The sequence below is a fragment of the Vanessa tameamea genome, chromosome 20, assembly GCF_037043105.1.
Source record: "Vanessa tameamea isolate UH-Manoa-2023 chromosome 20, ilVanTame1 primary haplotype, whole genome shotgun sequence".
NCBI classification, from domain to species: Eukaryota; Metazoa; Arthropoda; class Insecta; order Lepidoptera; family Nymphalidae; genus Vanessa; species Vanessa tameamea.
In genome coordinates, this window is record NC_087328.1 from 7,642,932 (window position 1) to 7,670,770 (window position 27,839).

General features: G+C 32.3%; 1 protein-coding gene across 4 annotated transcripts in view; it reads left to right on the forward strand.

Moving 5' to 3' along the window:
• Nucleotides 1-27,839, forward strand: part of LOC113401694 (uncharacterized protein) — a 123,564-nt gene that overhangs the window by 422 nt on the left and 95,303 nt on the right. The gene's annotated exons all lie outside the window — the stretch shown is intronic.

The window sequence follows — 27,839 nt, forward strand, 5'->3', positions numbered from 1 at the left end:
AATATAAATAAAAGCTGGATTAAAATGTTTTACAAATTTAATAATTGTATAAAAATCTAACTTTGAAACATTTATTTTTCTGCCCTAGCTCGTAATTTCTTGGTCAAATAGTTTAATAAGATTAAAAACGAATTAAAATTTAAATATAGAAACATTTTCCTCGTATCTTAATTAAAATAAGATTTTATTCCATCACTTTAATTGACATTAAATAAATGTAGTTGATTACAATAATTTTAAAGTAATCTGTATAAAAATTGTGTATATCGAACGTTACGAGACCCTTGCTCTCTGCATTTGAAGTTGTCTAAAAAAAGTGAATAAAGGTTGGTCTTTTATTATTGATTATAATTAGACCAACCTTAAAAACCAGCCAATAATTATTGGCCTATATTACAAAACAAGAACAAAATAATGACGTAACAAACACAAAGTACAAAAAATACAGTTAGACTTGCATTGAGTTTCTCTTAAAAGATGCGTGGATAAGTCACGTTTGCGAGATTGGTGCACAACGACATACACGCAATAATTATACGTCTCTTCAACTGGTTTACGAAACCTACACCTTTTAATACGTGTGGAAAGACTGGCGACAATTGTAATATTAACATCACGTTACAATGGAATCAGGTGTACAATATACTTTTTTTTTTAAAACTCATTTTGTTCTAGCAACAGGTGATCAATATTAGGCCGATTCTTTTTTATACATCTATGGCAGTGTATGTTTTATATTATATAAGTTTCATTCGCTGGTTTTGTAATACAAATTCACGTATTAAATATACAAAAAGCAAATATTAAAAAAAAACTTGGTGTTTTTACTTTTTACTTATATATAACTTTAATTATATATAACTTAAAAATTAACATTGATTCGTGCGATAATGTTTAGATTAATTAATTCGATGTACCTATTCTTCGATGACATATTTGTCGCAATTAAAAAAAAAAAAAAAAAAATATTAAAAACAACTTTCTAAATGAAATTTTATGCAGCCAGTTATGAAAATATAATTTTATCGTCATTTTAATTGTTATGGTTCGATTTTGCATAAATTATTTTTTAGTATAGATATTGAGTACCTACGTGAAGAGATGTTGAGAAAAACTCAAGACTTTAATGTACAGTACAGTCTCTACAAAGTAACGTCGGGAGCGTTTAATTATAATTAGATTTTTCTTCTATTAATTAAAATGTCTTAATACGATTGATGTATGTAATGTTAACGTTACTTAATTGCAAGAGAGCACGAGATGAATTAGGTATAACATAAATAACCCACCTTTAATAGGTGCTGAAACTATATTATCTATTTCGAATTTGCGACTCTTGTTTCTAACTCAATATTCTAACCGTGAATGTGCAGGATTCCTCAGGATGTTTTGATGTGAACCATTAATTAGCGCATTTTGGGGGCAAGATCGATTCGCATGCTGATTTTTGGGGGTACTACTGGAGTAAGTGTTTACTGTATATACATATATATTTATTTCGTTGTTATCAATGTAAATTTGACTAACGAAACTCATACCGGGCATCTCCGGATGACCATATTTTTTTACTTCATTTCAACGCATGGTGAATTAAGGACTCCTATATGCTCGTAATTAACCTTCAGCCGAGAGCCACGTGTTCGCTTGTGAATCTCGGCTCGGCGTCAATTAACGATCTAATATATACCGTTACATATAAAACGGTTAATTATTTCGGTTTATCGGTATACTATTGAGAAAGATACCAAAGCTCTGATACTTTTTAACTACTAAGTCACGAAACTAATAGTGCAAAACTACCTAGATGTGGGGAGGTAGGTGGTACCAGGGAACAAGACTACATTTTGAAATATTATACTGTCTAACTCAAGTAATACCTCATGTTCAATATACTTTATATTCGATAACATTTATATGAGACTGTGTGTCTCACGACAAACGAATACACCTGTGTGAGTTAAATGTGCAACTGCACACATAAACCGAAACTAGAGTAATTTTATTCGCTTAGGATAGAAGATTAGAGACAAAATTGTATTAATATCATTGTGGCAAGGTCGTCGAATACAAATCCAACTATATAGTTTTTGTAACGATAACGTTACTTAACATAAATACTTCGTCCATGTAGATTTGATTTGACCACTTACCATAACAACGCTCCATTGGCTTCCGATAACAAATAAAAAAAAAAAAGAAAATATTTTATGGACAGACACTATATCGTTAATTAATACTCATGATTTGGAAAAACAAAAACATTTGTTTGTATGTGTAATGAGATGTTCTTATGAATGAAATAAATTGATATAATAATAAATAAATAAATAAATATTGGACAACATCACATACATTACTCTGATCCCAATGCAAGTAGCTAAAGCACTTGTGTTATGGAAAATCAGACGTATACATCATGACAGTATAAAGCATGACGTGGAATGATGGCAAGAAGCATTTCCCCGTTGAATCGCAATTCCTCTGGTCGTAAGAAACCAGCCCTTCTGTCACCAGTGGAGGCAATAAGACGTGGTGTTATACTTTTAATGAAGGTTTTTGTAATGCTACTAAGTGTTTTGCACAATTATATGTGCTAATATATTTTGACACAGGCGACGCGTTAATTTGAAGAACAAATATGATTGCGTTTCGGACTTTGCACTTTCAATAACGTTGTCTTACTGCCCGCCATAATTACATCCTTAATATTAAAAGGAGTTTAAGTGTTTCTCCTTTTCCCTTTTGACATTTTAAGTTGACGTTGTGAAATTTAGTACTGAATCACGCCTTGTTTTTTATAGTAAAAATAGCGGCATGATTTGATTTAATAAAAACTCACATTTGTTCAACTCCCTTTTCATACACACATACGCACACATAAATAATATTAAATATGCTATTTCAGTATTAAAAATCAGTTTAATTGTTATCATTTATCGCTTATCTTAATAAAGTTATATCTGAATCAACGTCCGCAAAATAGTTACTTACTTTCTAAATTATTTATAAAAAAAATACATATTTAATTTCCAGTAAGCGCTGGAATATTAATATTATTGAAAATAGTGGTCAGCTTTTTTTGTAGAACGAAAACATTTTCAATGTTTGTAGCTTTCCCCTTGAATTATATGCATATACTACGAAAATAAGCGAAATGTATCAATCGATGTATAAAAATATAATTTACTTATCTATATTTTTGTAGCCGTTTGTGCCGTGAAGCTGACTCTTCCTGTCAAACACAAATACGTCTCAATAAGAATGCATTCTCATAATAAAGAATTTTTTTTGTCAAATTTATAAAGTAATTAGCCGTCTGACTCGACTTCGTCCGATTGAAATAAAAATTTTATTTACCTTCCGATGGTATCGCCATCTACCGGGTCCAATATAAAGCGTCCGCGGACATTCTCAATCTACTATCAATTACTATAATACGATTTTTTATATATATATATAAACATAAAGTATCAGTAAATAATACAATGTCACAAGTACCTTTAACATAGAAAAGGAAGTCACTTTGTATTTTGTTGTATGCCAAAAATATAAAAGGACTTAAAATTTTTCCTTGTGGAACACCCTTTCTTAATACAAATATATAAGTAATTGTTTCATTAATAGAAAATTGATGTATTATCTTTACCTATTTACACATTAGCTTATTAAAAGGCATTATGAACTCTACAAAATCAGAAGGTCAACAAATTACTTATAGAATGTGGTTATAGCATTTTGTGATTTCTCCCATGCGTTGTATATCTATGCCTAAAAATGGTTTTCGGAATCAGTTGTCGAGTAATCTCTAGTCAAGTCGAATGCTCTCTATGAACATCATTTAATCATTATAAACGAGAATATGTTTAATGATTAAATGCAGTCTTTGCAGTCATTATTATCGAATACTTTTTTAATAAAATCGATTTACCATAAGTACATACTACCTTTTTAAAAAGAGCTGACAATGAGCTTAAAATATTGCCTCATGATTTTAATGTCTCATAGTATAAAATTCTTATAATCGATTTACTTTTATTGTCAACACCCAGTCGCAAATCAACTATACGCTTTTAATTTTAAATATATTTTTGAAATCATTTCATATCATTTTGATCTTTGTTGTTAAATATAATTTAGTTATATTACACCTTTAAACAATTTAAAGTTAGTCGAGTAATAATATGGTCAAATACTATGTTAATGTTCTGTATGTACACAGTCGGATAGTTTTATTATACTTGTAAATTACATTGAACTCAACCAGCTTTTACAACATATAACTAGAAATAAGAACAAGATTGTTTAAAGTTATAATACTTCAGGCAAGGTACAAGCAAATGTCAAAAAGTGAGGGTAGACCAGGTGTTTCAAACCTTATTGAATTTGGATACAATTTATAAGAAGAATAATATGTAAGAGCTGTAAATAAAATATTTACTTAAATATACGATGTATTATCAAATTTGCAACTATCAAGATTATTTTATGGATCAGTCTAGAGACTACAGCTTAGCTGGTCTAGAGAACAATTTTTCTTTATAACATGGATTTGTCAACGACCTTTTGGGCCATCTGATGGTCACCACTGCTCATAGACATTAGTGCCGTAATTTAACCTTTCCGCACAAAGCCAATATGGGCCAACAACCTCGGGAATTAAGATGTTTCATTTCTTGTATCTCTGGTCATACTGGCTCACTCACCCTTCAAACTGGAATCCGTGGTACTAAGTATTGCTGCTTGGCGATAAGATATATGATGACGTCTTGCATAAAGCCGTACCACCAAGAAAATAGGTAGGCAGTTAATAGAAACTTAGCTGTTATTCTGATGTCAATATGGTATTTGATTACTTTAAATCTTTATTTTGATTCTATACTTCCGAATTAAACAACCTTATCGCGAAAATTCAATATTCATAGTAACCCTAGAGACTTTTGTCTGTACGTTTTTTAAACAAAATGTATTATATTTATTAAACCAACGTATAACTTTCTTTTGAAAGATTCTTATTTATTTATTTCAATTGATCATAAACAAAACTTACGATATTATGTCAATAAATAAATGTTTATAGATTAAATATAACGTAAGGTCATACGTTAGGGACGATAAATTATTTTAATTGAAATCATCGTTTACTTATTATCTGTAAACAATTAAGTTAATATTTGTATTGAGAGACAAAAAAATTAGGTTATTCAATAAGTGGTTCAATCATGTCTTAGTTTTTTCAACGGGAAACATTTGCGTATCAATATCCTCGCGATCATGATTTGTACATTAACCAATCTTTGTATAGTTTATTCCTGTCGGAGAAATCTACCTACCTATACCTACCTAACTATGTTTATACCTACTCCGTATAAACAAGCAATGGATTGAAAGATTCCATGAGTTTTGGTAATAGCTCTGCATTAAACAGTTCTTGATTAATATATGTTTTTTAATACAAAACTTCAAGTAAATATATGTACATTTCGACTATATATATACTTTAATTTTTCTTCCAAAGTTTCGTATACATACTAAAAAGTCAGTTTTCGCTAATCATAGATTTTACCAATTATATCATTAATTTGAACTCGTAAGGTTCAGCCAGCGTTTGCAATTGAAGCGCAAAAAATGTGCACTTACGACATCACTTCAGAAAACTCTAAAATTATCAGTGTTTCTCTACTATATTGTGCATATATTATTACATATAAACCTTCCTCTTGAATGAATTCATCTATTAAAAAAAACCGCATCAAAATCCGTTATGTACTTTTAAAGATCTAAGCATACACAGGGACAGACAGCGGTAAGCCACTTTGTTTTATACATACATACATACATAAACAGCCTGTAAATTTTCCACTGCTGGGCTGTCCTCCTCTCCCTTTGAGGAGAAGGTATGGACCATATTCCACCATGCTGCTCCAATGCGGGTTGGTGGAATATGTTCGGCTGTTGTATTGTTGCGGCTTTGTTTTATACTATGTAATAAAAAATAATAATCTTTTAGCACAGATGCGTAAAATAAAAAAAAGTGACGTAACAAACGAGGAATCCTCTTTTAACAAAATCGGTTGCGATGTTTAGGTTCTATAATACGGAGATACATTGAACAGATTACATTTCTTTACCCTCTCTAGCTGCGTCATTATCAGATAAAAAAACATTCAATCACGCATTCACTTTATTGAAATCAATTGAACCGTTTAGGTTCATGATGGTTATCTTCGAATATACATATAAATTGAATACTTAGTATTATACTTTTTCATAAAACGTAAACAGTTCAATAAGTTTATACATTGCGTCACATTCAAAATTGTTTCTGAATAATGATACTTTTGAAGTAACAATAAAATATTTTATTACTGTATAATCAAATATATATAGCTTATTTCGTTGTATGTCTAATATCCATGGGACCAGATGATACGTGGTGTACTCCTGTACGAAGTATGGAACTTGAATCCTACTTAAATGTTGTTTTTTTTTTTAACTTTTAATAATGTTGTCAATTTATTATTCTCTTCTTGAATAGTTTAGAAGCTTATTTCACCACGCTGATCTAATGCGGAGAGTGCGAGATATTAATTATAAATACAAATTAATCACATATAAATTTAGTCGTACTTGCTCGGACTTAAACCCGTAACATTCGGCTTAGGTTCTCCTATCCTAACCAATGGGTCATCTTGTAATAATTCTGTTGTGTATAATAAATCTTTATCATATCCATAAATTAGAAAGAGAACAACAACGTGCTTATTTTGATACACACACGCTCACACAACACAGATAGTACTTGTACCTACTCTAAGTCTAAGATAAAAAGAGATCTAGTCTCATTGAAACGACACAGGGTTCATTGAATTTTCTGTTTGTGCACGTGCTTAGAGCAGGATAGAGAGCGCTACTGTATGTTTGCGCATGCGTTTAATAATTTAGTACGACTGTATATATTAATGTACATAAGTTTTGTATTACTTTAAAGAAACAGAATACTACTGACATTAATTTAACTCTTGTAAAAAAATCTTTAGAATATAATATTATATAATACTAGCTGTCGCACGCGGCTTTGCTCGCTGTATGGGGGGTTGGTTGTCATGTGTTAGTCAAAAAAAAGTAGCCTATGTCCTCTCCATGGAGTTCAAGTTTGCTTCATTCGGTTAATTTGTTTGATAGTGAAAGAGCGACAGACAGACAGACAGACAGACAGACAGATTTACTTTCGCATTTATAATATTAGGTATAGATATAGATAAAAATCGATTTTAAAGTATATTTTTCGTATTGAGTGTGAGAGATATATTCATTCACACAGATCTCCATTACATCCCATAGAAGCAAATAATCACTGCACTTACTGTTCAACAATTACTGTAATTGTATAGCTATCATTAAAATAAACTACATACAGTTCATTTGAATGTCTTTTGCATACCGTAAAAAAAAATATCTTGAGTATCAAGATTTCAACTGTATATGGACCGACCGAATGAGATAATTGTAGTTGGATCTGGATTCTTGATCCTATTGACTGCTGCGGTTCCCATTGAACACAATTAATGTCTTGCACGAATAGCCTTATAAACACAAAAATAATCTCGTGTGCGTTACGATAAAAACTTTGAAGAAAATGTAATTCCCCTGAGATTCGCCGTTTCTTCTCAGCTATGAGTCAAGATTTTTTTCATATTTATAGAATATAAAATACTCATTTAGTTCACTCGTAACCAAACTATTAAAAAAATGTTTTACGGGACGCCCGTACATGGATAAGCGCTACGCACACACGAGAGAGAAGAGAGAGCCGGCGAAGAGTTGGCATGTCAGTCAGTCAGTCTTTCTTATCCCCACGGTAAGGCGTAAGGCACGAGGCCGGGAATCTATTAGTAACCCAGTATTCCTAATCCTTTTTTCATAATCATGAAGACTATTACGTTGAATTAAGATATTGGATTCGAATTTAAGGACACATCACATGTTCTTGTTTGTAAGATCAGCCCGTATAACTTTAGGTACAAGACACATAATGTCCTAATGCATTGGCTATACAAGAGACAACTTACCATTAGGTCGCCCATTTGCCAGTCCGCCTACTTATTTCGTATTAAATAAAAGGATGTATTAGATATATAAAATCATGTTTACAAAGAAATGTTTTATTTTATTTGAACGAATAAAGAGGCCGTTTCAATCATATAACAGATTTGTGCCGGCGAAAATTTCGTATTGGATTTCAGACGTGAAATACGATCTTTATGATATCATTATGCGAAAAAATATTAACGTACATCTGTACTTAAAGCTAAAATATATTGAGCGCAATCATTTAGGGATTTTATGAATTTTCTGTCCGTTTATAAAACTTATATTTATTAAAGGGCAAGCGAATTGCATTTATATATACAATATATAAAAACAATTCGCCCGTGGAAACGCTCGCGTTTAAATAGGGCAGGTTTTAGTAGCTATATATTAAGTTAAAGTGTTAGATTAGTATTCTATTTCTATTCCAAGTTTCACCAAATCCGTATCAGAAACATTCATCCAACTTTTAAAACTTTATTTACACAAGAATTATTAATATTAAGGCCTTAACTATATACATATATAATAATTAAAAATAGTTACTATACAAATGATGACCGCGTGGAATGGTGGCAAGAAGTGGTCTTTTAATGAAAGGTTTTTGCACTACTAATCCCAAGTCCAAGTAAAAAATTTAGTTGTTCTAATTTTAAAATTATTTAGGGGTGATTAGATAAACAATGCTGTGTCTTCTTCTTTCGAATGTGAAATCAATAATGACAGAAAGAGATAACTAAACCCCTACTAAACAAATATTATAAGTAAGGCTGATTATTATTATTGTTATATGTTATTATACCGTTAAGTATTAACTCCAGTTTTTTATCTTTTAACTTAATTTGAAAAAATAATTATAGTAAAATAGCTTTACTTTAATTAAGATACTAAAAATCTAAAGCACACGTCTTATTAATTTTTCTTATTGACATAGCATGCCATATTAAGTTAATATATCTTTAGAAGAGCTGGCATTGGACGATCAGCTTAATAGCTGTTGATTTTAAGTGAAGCGAAGTGTTGCCGATTTCGGTTATATGTAGTTTTATTTATGTTTGATCGTCTGCTCGTAAATTTATTTATCAGTTTATGTGTATGCGAAAATAATTTATTGGATTCAGTTATTATTTTCGTCTGCTGATTTATTTTTGCTTTTATTAAACTTACGTGTTATTATGTCGCGTGTCAAAAGACATGTTCGTTTTAATGATTTCAAAGTTTTATTTAAGTAAATTGCAAAATCCTCTGCTATTGAGAATTGGAGCTTATTCCAACTCGCTGCTACAAACACAGGCTTGTGACAGAAGTTAATCCGACACGTGCAGGTTTCCTCACGATGTTTTCCGTCACCTCTGTGGAGGGGATAAACACATGTACATGAAAACTCGGTTTTAATCGCTGGCTCTTAAGACCCAGTAGTATTTAATACTACTTAATAAATATAATTATAAATACTTTTGACTATAACCTAGAGGTTCTTATAGTTCTTATAGTATCTATATTATCTTTAATTATACTAATTGTACATAAATTAGTTTATATAAGTAACATACATTCCATTAATTAATTCATTCATTTTCAGTTACTTACCGTCATACAATATTACTGTGTTCCAGTTTAAAGGGGTGTAAATAAGTTGTCAGAGCATTGACGGTGAGGGTTCTTCTACTATTTCAAACACTACCAGTACATCAGAGCAAAGGCGGCAGATTTGCTCTTGTGCGTTCCAAAAAAAATTTTTTTTTTTTTCGGTAGATTATTATATGACGTGATACTGATAGTAGTCACAGTAAATTCCATTATGTAAAAAATTCTTACCATTTTTTAAGGCGCAAGAACGTTTAGTGAAAATACCCTTTTTTCCAAGGAATACGATTTCACAACTCATAACAAAGAGAGCTCTTGTTAAGGTAACCGTTTCGTTATTTATTTGTCATCGTGACTAATTTCGAATTGGTCATTCATGTATATGTTACTGTAAAAGCTCGAACTAAAGTAAATCTTAAGATTTTCAGTAAAACCTAAGATTTACCGACATGAGTTGGTAAATGTAAGTATTTATTATAAAGGGGCGACTTTTTCGGACTTTTACCATTTCAAACTTTTTTTTTTACGAGGAGGAAATGCATTTACGCATGCCGCCCGGTCGGGGGACCGGGACGGGTATGTGGGACTCAACCGGGGCCTAATGCCCCGTGCCAGGGCACGCTAATGCCCTGTCCTACCCACTAAAACCTCCTCGGGTTTCCGCGCCGTATAATGGTGGGGCTACGGGAACGCCATGGCTTACCACCGCGACCCCGCCTGCGGCGGCTACCGTAAGGCGGCCAAATAAATGAATGCGCGCCTGAAGGCGCGCCTTCCTCCGCTACCTCCGTCCCGTTAACGTAACGGACTCCCCTGAGTCCGCCACTGGAGGCCGGGCGCCAAGTGCCGACGCCCTGCGGCGGATAGGATGACTGGCTCCGCCGCTGACCACCGGTGTACGACCACACCTCCGACGCTCATAACGAGCCTCCCCCCTTCTTGCCAACGAGGCCGCTCACACAGTCCACTCCGCTAGTCGGAGAAGTACCAGGAGCGACCTCGCGGCATCCCTCCGCGTCAGTCTTAGCCGTGGCCGACGAGCAAGCTCAAGCCGGCCCCGTTGCTCAGGTTGCGCCACCAGGAGGCGACTGACATTCACCCCTTACCATTCCAACCTAACCTAAACTAACATGTAAATCATAAGATTTACCAAGTGAATGATTGTAAAAGTTCGAATTCCAAAGTTTTATGGACATTTAGCATTCATAATTGGTAAATCTTAGGTTTTACTGGAAAATCTTAAGATTTACCGTAGTTCGAGCTTTTACAGTAACATATACATTTTAAGTGCACGTCTTTATATATGTCACCGTAAAATTGTAAGGACCGTTAGTTTATAATAAATCTAGTCAGATAATAAAGTGTCAAAAAAACCTTCGTTTAATATTATAGTTATGTTAATACACAATTATATCTGTGGATGTTCCGTGGCTATCTTAAGACGTCCATACGAATGTCGGAGTTAATAAATTAGCGAATAATTGAATGAAGAATATATGTTTGCTCAGTACACGTTAATTAATAAAAATAGCACTTTCTCGTTCGTTATTTTTAACAAAAAATGATTAATTGTATTCTCGGCGCGAGAAACAGATATAAATGACCATTGCAACCATTTAAACGCTAGACTTCTGATCAGGCATTCCACGTGATCGCTACCGTTGACCACCTACAGAACAAAAACCTGACAGAAATGAGACGTGTTATTAAAATTTATTATTTATAACCTGCAATATTTTACGTTAAGATGTTTAATGAAAACTGTCAAGTATAGAAATCTTCGTAAGCTCATTGTTGTTATTGAGGGAGGTTATGAATGAATGGGTAACCTGGCTGCCGCCTACTGTTAATGATTGGTTTATATATTCCTTGCGTTTTTTCATTGGCTCTTTTACCCTCAACAATGGAAGCAGCAACTCTGTGATTGGTGTATGAAATGATATGTTTAATTACGACTTCACTTCCATTGTACTATAATCTAAGGTAACAATTGCTTACATCACGCGATGTCAAGAAGCGGTCGAGCATGTCAAAATAATTACCGCCAATATCTTGTATCGACAACCTGATTTAAATATATTGATGTATGCTTTTCCATACAGAGTTCGGTGTTACGTAGACATGATTACGAATATATTAATAATAATATTTGTCTCAATATTGACTGCATTGTTGTAATTTATAATCGACTTAAAAAGAATATATAGAATATAGACTAATTTGAAAAAAAAAAAACATAGGTAGAGTAGAATTGTCTGTCTGTACCCCGGGATTACCCAAGGAGTTCCGGGCGGTAACAGTGGCGTAACTGATCGAGCAACACCGAAGAGACGGAGTGGGTACTGCTAGTTTTAAGTCCCCCTGTTCATGTGGGCGAAAAACATACCCGTGTTTATATAGCGAGATAAAAAAGACTTGTATAGTAACTAGTTGTATTATATTGACTACCTACTCATCAATTATTGTAACGCCAAGCGAGATTACACCTGTATTGCTGTATTCCGGGGCTGTCAGCCATTTTAATGACAGGTACAGGATATAATATATTAGATCTTTTTTTTATGATATCCGTAGGTGGACGAGCACATGGGCCACCTGATGGTAAGTGGTCACCACCGCACATAGACAATGGCGTTGTAAGAAATATTAACCATTCCTTACATCACCATTGCGCCACCAACCTTGGGAACTAAGATGTTACGTCCCTTGTGCCTGTAGTTAAACTGGCTCACTCACCCTTCAAACCGGAACACAACAATACTGAATACTGCTGCTTGGCGGTAGAATATCAGATGAGTGATATCACCACCACAAGGACCACCTCCTTTTGGTGGTGATCTTATGGTGAGTAGAAAACAGAATCGGGGATATCTTACGATCTCAAAGACTTCTTCGTCGTTTGCAAAGTTAATTAATTACTATAAAAAAATATGTGTATTAAAAAAAATATCGATTGATGTAAACTAAGTGTTCGACCACACACGATACATATTTTGTTGTTAGACACATACTGTGATTTTGTGAAAAAAAAAACATGACATGATATTAAGACGAATTTGAAAAACATTAAAGATTATAATTATAATTATATAAACTGGTTTTATGTGATATAAAGCTGATAAATGACGATTTTATACAATGCTTACATTAACCTTAAACCATAATTCATCCTTTCCTCTCTAACGATAAGCTTGTGCCAAAGAAATACAAAAAAATAAATCAAGCGATTAAAACTAAAAAAATAAGATTTAGTATTTTTCTATTCCAAAATGTTCAAATATATACTAGAGGTAAATTTCTGAACTAATAATAATAATAAAATACGAAATTTAAATAGTAACCTTAAAGAGCTGTACAAATATTTCCGTCTGTGTAGGTACCACTTACTCATCAGATATTCTACCTCCAAATAGCAGTACTCAGTATAGTTGTATTCCGGTTTGAAGGGTGAGTGAACCAGTGTAACTACAGGCACAAGGCACATAACATCTTAGCTCCCAAGGTTGGTGGCGCACTGATGTTGCAAGAAATGGTTAATGTTTCTTACAGCGCCATTATCTATGGGTGGCGGCTGATTTGCTTGTTCGACTACCTTTGTCATAAAAAAGAAGAGATTGCTATATTGCTACAAGCTAATTAACAAGATAACCCAATTTACAAGGGCTTTGTACCAGTGGTTCCAGATTTAAGGCTATGTGTACTAGTGTCACAATGGATGTATGTTAGAATGCAAGGTTAGTGGCGCATTCAAATACACTGTCATAAATTCTTTGGCGCTAAGGCCGATAGTGATCATAAAGTGTATCATTTTCCTATCTGTCGATCTACATAAATTAAAAATACAGCTGTTCAATGAAAATATTATACAATATATGTATATATTTCCAGCTCGATGAAGATTCTTCGAGAAAAGTATTGAATTCACGGGTTTTGGGATAAAAATAATGGGTATAAGTGTGTCGCGGTGTTTGCGCAAGATGTGTAAAATGTTACATCTGTCAATAATGTGATTTTGGTCGAGAAATTTGCCCAAAGTTAAAACAAAAAAGAACGTGACATTTAAAATTAGAATTATCAAGTGATTATTATTAGAGTCATAATTTATTTTAGTATATTTGTTCACCTATGTTAGGTTCTATAATAAATATTCTACGAAGTATTTCGATTATTGATAGTTATGGTTTTGTTTCTAGTAAACGGTTGTATTGATTTCGAAGAAAGTTAAAATACCTGGGTTTTTCTGGACGATGATTCTGTTTAGAGAGATATAGAATCAAGGAAAATTCTTCACGAGATACGGTTCGTTCATGAGTTTAGTACTATTGTATTGATTGTGATACCTATTTCAACATAATCGTCGTACAATGACGAATTTTCTTTACTTTAAGGATTTAGAAGCTTAGATATTTATTCAGGGTTTTAATCATGTCAGTACGTATGTAAATTGAATTTTATTTGATAACTTTTGCGCATATCGTCCGTCGTTAAAAGATTTGTTCCCTTATTTCAATGATCACGTAAAAACCAAATAGAATCTTTTTGAACGCAAACTTTTTTCAACGATGTTAGCGGTTGTTTCCTTTAAGTATTTGTTATTCTTCATTGTCGTATAATTAAAAAAAGATTTATAGTTATATTATTATTATTGTCATTGGTTTACATTTTGTTATCTCTTGGTGTAAATAAATTCAGATCAAGATCAATACCAATAACATGTGGATAAGCTTTTATTGGAACAGATTAGAATTGTTGATGTTGAATTATGTAATGGTTTTACTTTATTGTCATGGTCATCCATCAAGCCTTCTTAGCTCTTCAGCAACGCATAATAGTGGTGACGATCGAACAAAGCAAAAGGATGTTGAAACAAGTAGGAGGTTCACCTGGTGGAAAGTGATTACCACCGCCCATGGGCATCAGCAACACCCGAGGGCTTGGAGGTGCGTTGCCGGCTTTAAAGGCGCTCAGGTCTTATCTGTTTGGAAAACCTGCGGCGAATGCTTGTTCCACAGAAAGGTTGTCTGATAGATACAACAGTAGCCCTAACAATACATATATATCAACAAGGAATCTGCGTCTGTCTCATTAGTAGATAATTATTATAATGTTATCGAGCTGCTATTTAATAAGAAACGTTAATTAATTTAAATTATATGTAATATGTTTTAATTACTTGTCGCCTCTTCTCAGAGTTATCTACATTCGAACCGGTAGTTTACCTTTAATTAAATATTAAAACGATGATTTAAAAATTCCGGTGAGAACCAACTTGAATAATGTATATAAATTAATTAATTTGTATTTTTAACTATCGCAGTTTTAGTCCTCATAATCGGAAGGACGAATACATTGTTAATTAGATACTTAAATATTTATTTGTTTGAGTCAACTCTATAGCTTACATAGATCTGTGTCTCATTATCTTTAACGCTTTTTAGGACGAGGTGTACACTGAACGTATGCAGATCAACAAAAAAAAAAACTCATTAAACTTGTGTATGCTAACACGTCCGATCAAGTTTGACTTTTTCCGAATGTACTGCATAAATTATAGGCTATTACAATCATTTAAGATAATAATCTCGCATATTGATGAATAGACAAAAAAGGGGACACTCTGAAATATTTGGAGTTCTGTGACACGCGACTGTCTTTTAAAAACGGGTTTGATTCTTAGAAACCATTAATTTTTTGTAAGTATATCGCGATAAATACTTTCCACACAATTAGCAATATGTAATATTAATTTAAATATTGTCAATTGTGTTTCTCTCGTTACGAAGAGAAACTACAGGCCTTGCTTCTAAATATATGATACACTAGTTGTTGCCGGCGATTACGTTCGCGTTTCAGGGGGTGATTGTTAGGTGTTACGCATAAAAACGTAGCTTAAGTCCTTTCTTGGAGTTCAAGCTTGCTTTATACCAAATTTGATAAAATTCGGTTGGTGGTTTGGCTGTGAAAGTGCAACAGACAGACAGAGAGACTGACAGCGTTACTTTCTCATTTATTATATTTAGTATAGATTATGCATTATATAATTATATAAGAGATGAGATGGCACAGTGGTCAGAACGCCTTCATCTTAACCGATGATTGCAGGTTCAAACCCAGGCAAGCCACTGAATTTTAATGTGCTTAATTTGTGTTTATAATTCATCTCGTGCTCGACGACGAAGGAAAACATCGTAAGGAAACCTGCCTATGTTTAATGTCAACGAAACTCTGCCACATGTATCCACCAACCCGCATTGGAGCAACATGGAGTGCATATACTCCAAACCGCAGTGGAATATACTCCAAACCTTCTCCTCAAACGGAGAGGAGGCCTTAGCCCGGCAGTGGAAAATTTACAGGCTGTTAATGTTGTAAAAATATGTTGTATGTATTATAAACATTAGAGTCTTTAAAGATAATTAACATCATTTACATATTGTAATTCAGCAGAACTAGAGCCTACGCCCCATACAGCTAACCAGCTCAACAAGTACCTTTGATAAGTATGATCACGTAATGTCATAATTTAAGTCTAACGTGGGTTCATTTTAATCCTATAATATAATATATTCGAAAGTTGCTGTTTGTTTGTTAATTTGTTACATATAATTAGTTTTGCATACACGTCGGAGGCACAAAAAAGGACATATGGTATCTAATACTGCCCCCCCCCCCCTCATACGTGGGCGCAGTCGCGAAGTATTTTTAGATAAATTTCAGAGGTCTCCTAAGGAAAATCTTGTTATAACGGAATCGCATTTAGTATTTATTTTAAATATGATCAATATGATCAGTATGGCGCTAACGCCTACACGTCTGGTTAAAAAAAAAATGTACACTGCGTAAATATTTGCGCGCCATATTTGTAGCGTTATGTTAAACTTGTATGGAATTTGCAGAATTTCACGAGCGTATATTTTTTTTATGCTTTGTTTGTACGGAATTATTTGTCACGCCTTTTATGATTCGCTCATCTGTTTGGTCGTGTTCGCGTCTAATTGATAATTTCAATGACAAATAATATTGAATATGAATAATGGATGGATGGTCGAAATTATTACGATGACAAACAGAATTAGTGTTAGGGTTTGCGAGTGGGCTTCGTATTGGATACGAACGGAATCACATGTGAAATTTGCGATATTTCCTTCATTACCAAACTTTGCCATTTGGTAAAAAAAATTGTTGTATTTATAACTATAAATTTGGGAATCTGTGACTAAAACTCCTATTCATTTGAATATTACACGTTAGATTTAAAAGGATACTGATTCGCTAAAAATGTTCGATGTAATTTGGACAATTGTACTGTTACCAAAATAGTATTAGTATATTCTTCAAACTACCGCGTTGTTGATAAGATTTAATAACCATTATAGTCAAATACGTTTCGAGGTGTATAGAGTTCCCAATATTAAAAAAATAAGTAGCACGAAAACTTGGGGGAGTCAATGTAATTACTATAATTGATCGTAAATAATTTCGTCGCATCATAAATTTTATATAAACGTTGTAATTTGAGTGCTGCAGTCAAGTGGACTGTATCATTATCAACGACCATCATTATAGGATTTTGTACCATACTCATGATTACGTGTACGGCAAAAAAATATTTTGATGAAAAGTTTCTTAAAAAATTTAAGATTTTACTTGACTTCTTTATTAAAACGTAATAATGGAGATGTATGATATTTTTAAAATTCCTATGAAATTTATGTAGTCGTTTAGAATTTTCAACAAAGGAGTACTTCTCAAAGTGAATTTAATACACGAAATGTTTATGTGCTATAGGTAAAGTTTTGGGGGTAAAGCCGCAGTTCAGCTAGTAGAGATATAAATGCTAATGCTAATTCACAATATCACAATAAATATTGGACAACATCACATACATTACTCTGTTCCCAATGTAAGAAGCTAAAGCACTTGTGTTATGGAAAATCAGAAGTAACGACGGTACCACAAACACTATACCTAACTAACACTAACACCCAAGACAACATAGAAAACTAATGAACTTTTTCTATATCGACTCGGCCGGGAATCGAACCCAGGACTTCGGAGTGGCGTACCCATGAAAACCGGTGTACATACTACTCGACCACGGAGGTCGTAGAGATATAAATAAAACTGGTTTGAAAATGCCAGGCAAAATTTAGATTCTATAACTTGGTCATGACAATTTAAGTATTATAATCTTTTTCTTTAAATATATCTAAACAAAGTGCGTGACACTTCATTTAGTTTGTATAGTCTGTATTCATCGCGTAATAACTGATGTTTAATGTATCTGTGAAATTGTTTAGTTCAAGGGAGCTGTCAGTCATTATTTGAACGATTGTTACAGCATGCTAAATATAGAAGTTAAATTATAGAATTTATAATAACTGCTGTGTTTCAGCTTCAAACGTTGTTACTCTTTTCAGGTAAATTTCGTGATTAAGTAATGTTAAATAATATATATATATATTTATTATACGACGATCATTAGGGAAGATATCATCCACTGTCAGGTAACCTCTTTATATGCCTGACACTAAAGAAAACAACTCTGACAGAAACAGATCACGATTTAAAAATAAAATTATAAAACAAATCATGGCTTCGTGGAATGGTGGCAAATATGCAGCTATTTTCCTCTCGAAATAAATTCCTATTAAAGCAAAAGCACCAACCATTTCACGGAACCATTAAAACGAGGATTTAAATATTTTAAATTTTCTAGAATGTTAGATTTATGAATTGTTTTGTTGCAAAGTGAGACACTCACTTGAGGAGATTATACGTACAAGGGGACGTCCTTGATCTCGTGTTGATGGCAGAATCAATATTTACACCTTATCAAGAGCAGACTCCATTGTTTGGGATATCCATTCAGTGACGTGTAATTTGTTTAACCGCATTCCCGAGATAAAGTTTATTTGTTTTGCTCATTATTTTGCATAAATGCATAAGTGATCATATTTTTTATTACGCAAATGATTGGAGTATTAAAAAGCACATGATCTTATAATTTTGATAGCACGAAAACAAACGAAGGTGAGCAAATACGACATCAAAATGTAGTGTATTCACTTCACTCAAGACTTATACTGATCATACCAAGCGTTGCTTTTATTTATTTAATTAAGTACGTTGTACAGATGACGGCCTACATTGTAAATGCATTCTCTACCAGTAAACCTTAGGAGGCGCAGAATAAAAATAATATCTTAAGTTGTCGTTTAAAAACGTCACCTAGCTTTCCTCATGGACTCTGGTAATTTGTTGCAAGCGAATGTCAGACAGCGAATGAGTCAGATGAAAAGGAGAATTTATATTTTAGATTCTCTTCTATCTATTCAAAATTTTATTGAACTAACTCCGTTTAACTTAAGTAGTATTATATCCTGCCACATTTTTCAGTATTCACATTAATCATAATTCCCTTTTTAATACCTCATGATGTTATGATGATGACACATCACGTCTTATTAAAAAGGATATAGGTATGTGTTTTCACCAATAAAGTGATGAACTCTTATCACATCAGCTTACACATCTCTTGTAACAAATAACGACAAAAGAAATCTATTTTTTGGTAGTAAACATTTTAGTACCCAAAGGCAATTCTGCTCCAAAAGATTACTCAGATCCAATTGTATAACACACACACATATGAACTAAAGAACTCGTGAAACCGTTCATTCATTACAAATTCGTATAAAATATTCTGTTAAGAGATTCATAATCAAAAGCTTACAATTAAATTATAAATTCATTAATAAACAGTTATTCATCGTGTAATTATGCGAAAATTGCTGAATCAGCGTATCCATTCAATAACAGTATATTTAAAGAGTGTTTATGTTCGTAACAATAAGTTTTTTTTTACAAAAGACTAATCAACGTACAAATGAATGTGAAAGGCAAACACTCATTGTGTAAGCAATTATCAAGATCGAAATCTTTGTAATGATTGTATTTGCTGTTTGATTTTTATTAAACGAAATTACTAACACTTCTGTTATAAGTAGGTAATGGCCTGTCAGTGTTCATTGTATAAGATCTCAGGTCAGTCTTGGCTAGTAAGAGATAAAAGCTGAAGTCAAAAACTCGAATAAGCACCACGATTATTCACAACACTGATTTACTGTAAATTGGCAGATATAATGTATCGGAGAGAACATTTTGCATATTGTTAAGTGTTTGGAGGATTATCCGTCTACGTAAAATCCGTATTTTATATTCTACATATTATTGGATGATTTTGCTTTTAGAATGTTTGATTCTTGGAAGATTTTTTGTATTTTTTTAAATTTTTTTTTTTTTTTTTTGTCTTAATGAGTCCTCTAAAATAACCTTTATAAATATCTTAGAAATACCATAATTTTATTTCAATAGAAAATCATTATTCCAATTTGGAATTTATTAAGTGATGTTTTTTTTTTAATTTGTATTAAAGGTTTAAAACTGGCTAAAAATTGATAATAATAGATAGGCATACCTGAAATTCTTATCATTCTATGTAAAAGATAACGGAATTATGTCATCCATGACTTAATCGCCACTTTATATGAAGTTTCACAAAGAAACACATACACTTTACAAAGATTCGCTAATCTCTACACATTTCAATCATTGGATACGAACAACGTCATCATTCCTGTCAATGTGTGCGTTAGCATATAGGGGATGGTCCATTATTTTAATACCAAGCGAAGTAACGATTTTAGTGGGTATCGCGTTAATCGTCTGTTGTATTGAGTATTTTTTTATTTAGTTGTATTTCTCGTGTTTTTTTGTTATTGTATTGTAAGTGGATACCAATTCGTTTTCCTAAGAAGAATATGAGCAATATATCCATATTGTTCATCTTCTTCTTTACGGTTTTGTTCCCTCTAGTTTTCAGCCGTTAAAAGAGCGTTTTATGTTTCGACTTTGAGTCTTTCTAACAGTTTATCTTTATTCTTTCTATCTTGTTTCGACGATCATATTATAAGTAGCTATAACTCCTTTATTGTTCCAACAATTTGTTTATGATTAATAGTTTCACAGGTATGTTTTCCTCTATAGTTTTATATATTGCAGTAGTATTTAATTAGATTATTCACAATAAATACTTTTAGCCAAGCATATCTAGAAGAGGATGCTGTCTGAACGACATGGCCTTTCCTTGTGGCCTTCGTTTTCTTAATTCTGTGTAGTTTCACTAGTATACAATAATGATTTGTACTGTATTGTCTTCAAGCTTGTTTTATATGGCTTAAATGTATGTATGTAATTGTAACTTCCATTTAAGAAGAAAAAATTGAAGCGCGTGCAATTCAGAAACACGTCCAAACGTTTCAAAAAGAGACAATAATTTAAAAATACGTGTCGGGTTTTAATTTATCGCAATAATTGCAATAAAATTTCTAGTTACTTAATGGTATTATAGAATAAAATGATAACGACAGCACGAGTGCACAATTAATAACGTGATTCGTGGATATCTACACGACACTACAGGGTCTTGGCAGCGTTCTTGATCGCATTCCTATCGGACACGATGTGAGTATTCCCGACTTCGTAGAAATCATATATTTTCTTACGTTATGTACCAACTCCTACCAGTATACATACTGCAGATTGAGTTGTTTATAAAACACTTAAGTTTTTTATTCTTTGATTATAGACTCTTAGATATTCGTGGCTGTTACTTTCCACCCATACTTTTAATTGTAAATTAATTAATTTGTATAATTTTTTTTATGTATGTAAATTAATGCTTTTGTAGATGAAAACATATTATAGATTGAATATAGATAGATAGAAAATTGCTAAGATAACTTTTTACATAACATAACTATATCCGATGCAAGCTAAACATAAACGGTACAGTTTTAAAAGATATGGTTACGTTATGGCGACGCAATCATTACGGTATAGAGGCTTGTAACAGCCTTATGTAATTACAATGGTAGGCGCCTGTGCCTGTAGTCGCAATTTTAGTGAGCTACCGACGGGCGGTATAAAAATATCCTCAACGTATTAATACCGAGAAATATCTCCCAAGATTTTGCGGGATAGTTACGTTTATAGAGCAAGTTCTGGAAAAAACTCAATTAAAATATAAAAAAGTGTCTGTGTGTGTACGCAATTTGCACGCTGAATTGAATCTTTACAATTGTTTTTTTTGTTCGTAACTTTATCGTGATGCATTGTCGTTTCATCGAGTTTCAAATCACAACGATTCTTAACAAGTTTAATTTCGAATTGTCGGAACGAAATCTGTTTTTAAGTGAAACTTGGTTTGAGTTACACTTAAAATTATAAAATATCAAAGTTCGAAGTTTCGATTTTTTTTTAATGGAACATTTCTGCAGTGTAATTTCACGTGTACCTATTAACTTGCATCCTCTCGTTGTGTTTGGAGAGAGATTAATAGCTGTATGTACTTTCCGACGGGTACTATTGATAATTTCTTGTATAGCCTATTTCAAACACAAGAGAACAAAAGCCAATTTAACAACATTTGACATCGACTGGACGTGATATCATTGGTTGAAAGCTTGAATAAAATGGAACTTTTGTATTACAAATACTATATTTATCAAGAACTTTAATTAGTCTTCAATATAGCTGACTATTAGAAAATTCCATGGAATACGTATACTTTAATAGGCTAAAGTCATAACGCCATCTAATAGAATTGAAGAGAGAAGAGTCGTCTAGTTGTGTAAAATACTCTAGAGATATAATAACTGTATAAAAAAGTGAACTAAAGTAACCTAAATAAAATGCAAGTGGCTGCCTAGAAGTAACAGCAAGAAACTCAGTAGATATTCTTTTTCTCAAATGAAACTCACAGTCAACTATATATAGTTAAATTTACGAACAGGAATTTATATATCCTGTATGACAATTGAAACGTTTTTTTTTTATCCTTAAAGTAAAAACCTCTGATAAGGAACTGTCTCAGATCTCTTTTTGTCATTTTTAATTCAACGATTTATAAGCGTCTTGTTTACTTTCAACCTTGACAGATCACTGCGTTATATATACAACATTACAATAGGTAAGGTGATATCACTTATCATATACCTACTGCGAGTGTGCGTACAAGAATTTATAAATAATTTATTCATTAGAATAATTAAATAAACGGTACTCAGTGATGATATTTAGAGTAATTCAATTACAGAAACGATAGAAAGTATTTCCTTACGAGTTAGGGCTTTGTGCAAGCCTGCCAATGTCGGTACCACCTATTATTTTACTAAACAGTAGTATTGTTGTGTTCCAGTTTAAAGGGTCGGTTAGCCAGTGTATACTCGTGAGATAAGAGAAGTGATACATCATCCTAAAGGTGGTGGATTGAAGATGTAAGGGATGGTTAATATTTCTTACAGTGTCAATGTCTACGAGCTATAATGATACATTTAGCATTTCGTAACCCATTTAAAAGTCCACATACCTAAGTACTAAGTTACTATTATAAAGAGGAATTTATTGAAAGTTAGTAAAATAATAGCCGAGCTGAAGAAAATTTTATATCAAATCACTAACTCTTAATAGAATGCCTTCAAATCAATAAAGATTGATTGAATATAGAAATTGACCTTTTGCGAACAATTTCTATCATCGCATACTTAGAAACGTAGCAACAAAACGAACGCGTGACTCAACATATCAATTAATTCTCAGCACTAAAACAAGTACTTACTACAGCCATCAATCTTATATAAAGGCACATAATTAAAGTTAATTGTTAGTTTTTTGTCAACATCAAAATGACACGTACATTTGTACGCATCATACGTGTGTCGTTAGAAACAAGAGGACATGACTGTATGAATTAATGCAACGCCTACTAGATTTTGTTTTCACCAGCAAAAGGCGTTTTCTTTGATATAGGTTCGCGGACGAGCAAATGGGCCACCTGGTGGTTATTGGTCGCCAACGTCCATAGTCAATGGTTTTGTAAGAAATAATAACTATTACTATTCCTTACATTGCCAATGTGCCATCAACCTTGGGAACTAAGATTCCTTGTGTCTGTAGTTACACTGGCTCATTCCCCCTTCAAACTGGAATACAACAATCCTAAGTATTGCTGTATTGCGGTAGAATATCTGATGAGTGGTAGGTACCTACGCAGACGCGCTTGCACAAAGCCCTATCACCAATCTGATGTAATTGTATGGAGATTTGTAAAATTTCGAAATTCAAAAATAGAACACCAATTTTTTGTAATTTGAATGTGATTATACCGAATCCGATAGACAAAAAAGTTTTTAATATTATGTTGTAAAATAGATGAAAATAAATAATTTATTTATTTATAGTTATTTTATGACGGTTTTATTCAAATTTTTATGGTCTTCTCGATATCGTTTCGTACGAGATGTTTTAATCTTTCGCGTTTATTTGTCTTTGATAAAAGACCGTTAGTGTATCATATTTGTGAATATTTAAGAAAGTATTATGTATATAACTTAATTTTAATAGGTTTTAAATATTAATGTTTACTTTATATGATTTCCCTCATGGTATTTAATTTCGAAATCTCGCTATTGAACGGGTTCTGACATGTTAGGGTATTCACAGCGCGAATGAATGTATGTATCTCTACACAGTATTAAACAAAGCTTCTTGTCGTCTATACGCTATCGTTTAAACTACGCAACGGCTTTAAATTTAAAAGGAATAATTATTTGTATTACACAAGCATGTCATAGTTCAGAAAGCTGAGAATTTCATCTTTCATAGACGAAAATAAAACACGTTTTTCTATTGTTTGTTCTTTTATTAGAAAATTGTATATCAAGTATACAAGAAGATATTATAACAAGAACTTAGTACATTATGAATTTTTTTTTTTTTTGTAATTTTCGTAATTAACACTTCACTAGTAATAAACATTAAATTGAATGCTCGTACCGATTTAATGTTAATCCACAATTTTCCAACGACAACATTATTTTAAAAACATAATAAAAAAAAATGTCACCTCTATTAAAATTGCAAAACACTTATAAGTGAAAACCATAAATAACATACGTCAAACGTATATAACAGTGTATAAATTATACAAATTCACCAATAAAAGTCTGGTTTTTTATAAGCCGTGTAATTTATAACTTTTTTTTTATTAATATTTCACAACAAAAGACTTAATACATACATACCGAATAAAAAATAAAAATATTTAAGAAGAACAAATTAATTTTAGGGTCAACTTTAGTGCGATCCTAGGGAGGTATATACCCAGATACTCATCATATTTTAATATTCTACCGCCATAAAGCAATATGTAGGATCTTGATATTGTTGTGTTCCGGTTTGAAGTGTGATCAAGGTAGTGTAACTCCAGACTCAAGGGACATAACATCTTAGTTCCCAAGTTTGATGGTGCATCGGCGATGGTTAAAATATGACCAATTACTATCAGGTGGTGGGTGGTACTGTTTAGATATGACCAGTAATAAGCGAAGGTAATAATTTTGTATTTTGTGTGCTTGTTAATATTTATAATAAGGTATTATGTAGTAAAAATACTGGCAAACAATACGCACAGATTACACAAACATAAAATATATTTCAGTATGTTTATATTTCGAACGGAAAACATGGAAAACAAAACAATAGAGAGAAAGTGAAGCAATGAAATGGGCGGTTTGTGTGAATGTTTTGCGGCAACGCACTTAGTACAATTTTGAAAATTGGGATGAAATTGTCAATAGAAGTTGACCTTTTTTAGTGTTTGAAATATTTACCATATTAGGTCAGGTATTAAGGCTTCTGTTTATAATGAAAAGGAAGATTATACAGTATGTACGAAAATTTATCACACATGAGGGTGAGGTTGGGGATGAAAATTTATATTAAAGTTTGTAATATTTTTAAAAAAAAAATTTAAATCAAACTATCTCCACACCAAATTTCGTCCAAATCGGTTCGGCGGTTTTAGCGTGAAGAGGAAACAGACAAAGTAACTTTACCATTTATGATAAATAGGGCCAACACAAATATTTGTAATATATATTAAAGTCCAATATAATAAGCAGAGGATACGTAGCCCAGGTTACGTTTGTGATTGCATTCTAAATGTTATAAGGAGGCCGTGCATCTATGAATTATGATATTATTATTTAAGATAGCTGTATTTTTTTAAATTAATAAATATTCAGATAGAGTACAAGTACCGTTCATACTTTTTACTAACTGAAAGATTAAATTATTTTTATTATTTGTTCTATTTCATCTCTTAACCTCACTCTCAATCAGACAAGCACCTCTGGGTTTTAACGTACTTAATTTGTGTTCAAAATTCTGTGATATATGTTACGTCTTGCTATGAGTAACGGTCGTATATATTGCTATCCGTGTTTTAATGGGAAACTTCCTTTTTGGAAATAAACTAAAATGTTTTGTTCAATAGTGAAGGTCTTGCGTAGCGGAAGTCTCTTGCGAGGAAACCTGCATGTGTCAGATGAAAATCTACTACACACGTATCCACCGTATTTTTGCAGCGTGGAATTAACTCGAAAGCTTCGTCTATAGGAGAGTAGGCCTTAGTCTATATTCGGTCATTTAGAGTTGTTATTTATATTTTTCAATACTATATCCGACTATTAATGTATATATGTACAAAAAATATGTCTAATCAATCATGTGCGTTTGAGAAATATTTTTTCATTCCATCATTATTGAGCCATTGTTGTTGGGAACAATGTGTTACGACTCTTGTTTTTGGATGACTTTTTATAATACTTATGTGGAGGTGGTAGCTTTATGTTGATGGCCATAAAATTATGATTATATAAGTTTTCATAGTGATTAATATTCCAAAGCACTATGCTTAAATAAAAGAAAAAAAGTGCATGCATGTTTACATGACAATAAACAGTATCTAAAACGTTTCAGTCAAAACTATATATTGAACCTTTGCTTCTAATTTGAACTAATTTCATTGAATTAATTGAAGTTGGATTAATAAAAAAAAATACTCTTCTATTTTCAAATAAAAGCATCAAAATCATGAATTTTACTTCTAATTTATAACAATTCCATAATTTAAAAAAAACATACAGGTTTATCGATATTACTCTGCACATAATCGTTGATGGCATTAATGTTATTCGATTAATCATTCGAAATTAATGTTACGATTGAATCCAAACCAGTTCGGTGGAGGCTTTGTGTTGAAGATCCTTTGATCCCATAAGGCTTGAGATACTATATTTAGCACGAACATTTCTTAGTAGGTATCATTTAATTTTATTATGATGTATTTTTATACTAGACAAGTCTTATAATGTCCAAACCAAAATATTGCTATCCTTTTTAACTCCACATATGAGAAAGAGATGTGTGTATATTTTTTATGTTGTCAAATTATCTTAATTTAAACATTGTGTTGTTATTACAAGGTATCGATTTTGCGGTTAACTTTTTATTATTAATACTTAGAAAAAACTATCGACTTGTCAACGTGATAATGTAGGATCTAAGCTTCCGTTTGCAGTTGAATGAACTGAAACTGGTAGATTGGATAAAAATAAAAAAAAAAAAAAAACTTATAAAATCTTATTGCCTCCATTGGTGATCTATAAATTTTCCGCCCAGAGAATCGCCCACGGTATTAATGACTACAGAAGCTATTTTTTTCGTATTTAATGATAATTATTATGCAAATGAGATATATATTATTTAATTCATTTAATTACCTACTTATCATACAATCTATCACCCGCAGCAGTACTTAGTATTCTTGTATTCCGATTTGAAGGGTCAATGTCTTACTACCGGTACAAGGGACATAACATCTTAGTTCCCAGTTGGTGACGCATGAAGTCAGGAATGGTGAATATTTCTTACAGCGCCAATGTCTATTGGTGGTTGGTGGCTTACTACCGAGTGGTCTATTCGCCTATCCGCCTACGTCATAATTTTTTTTAAAATATGATTGATGTCAAAAATATATTCTTGTTTGTAATTCACTTTGTTCGGTGGACGTAAACATCACTTTATGCTTAAGATCCGAAAGTGTACCAGATCAAGCTTATAATCCTTATCAGAAGTGGCCTTGGCTACTTCGTAACGTATTTGAAGATACGTTATTCTTATATTTAGAGAGAACAGTAATTTATACTGTTGTGTTCTGGTTTAAAAGGTGAGTTAAACGGTGTAATTACATGGATAAG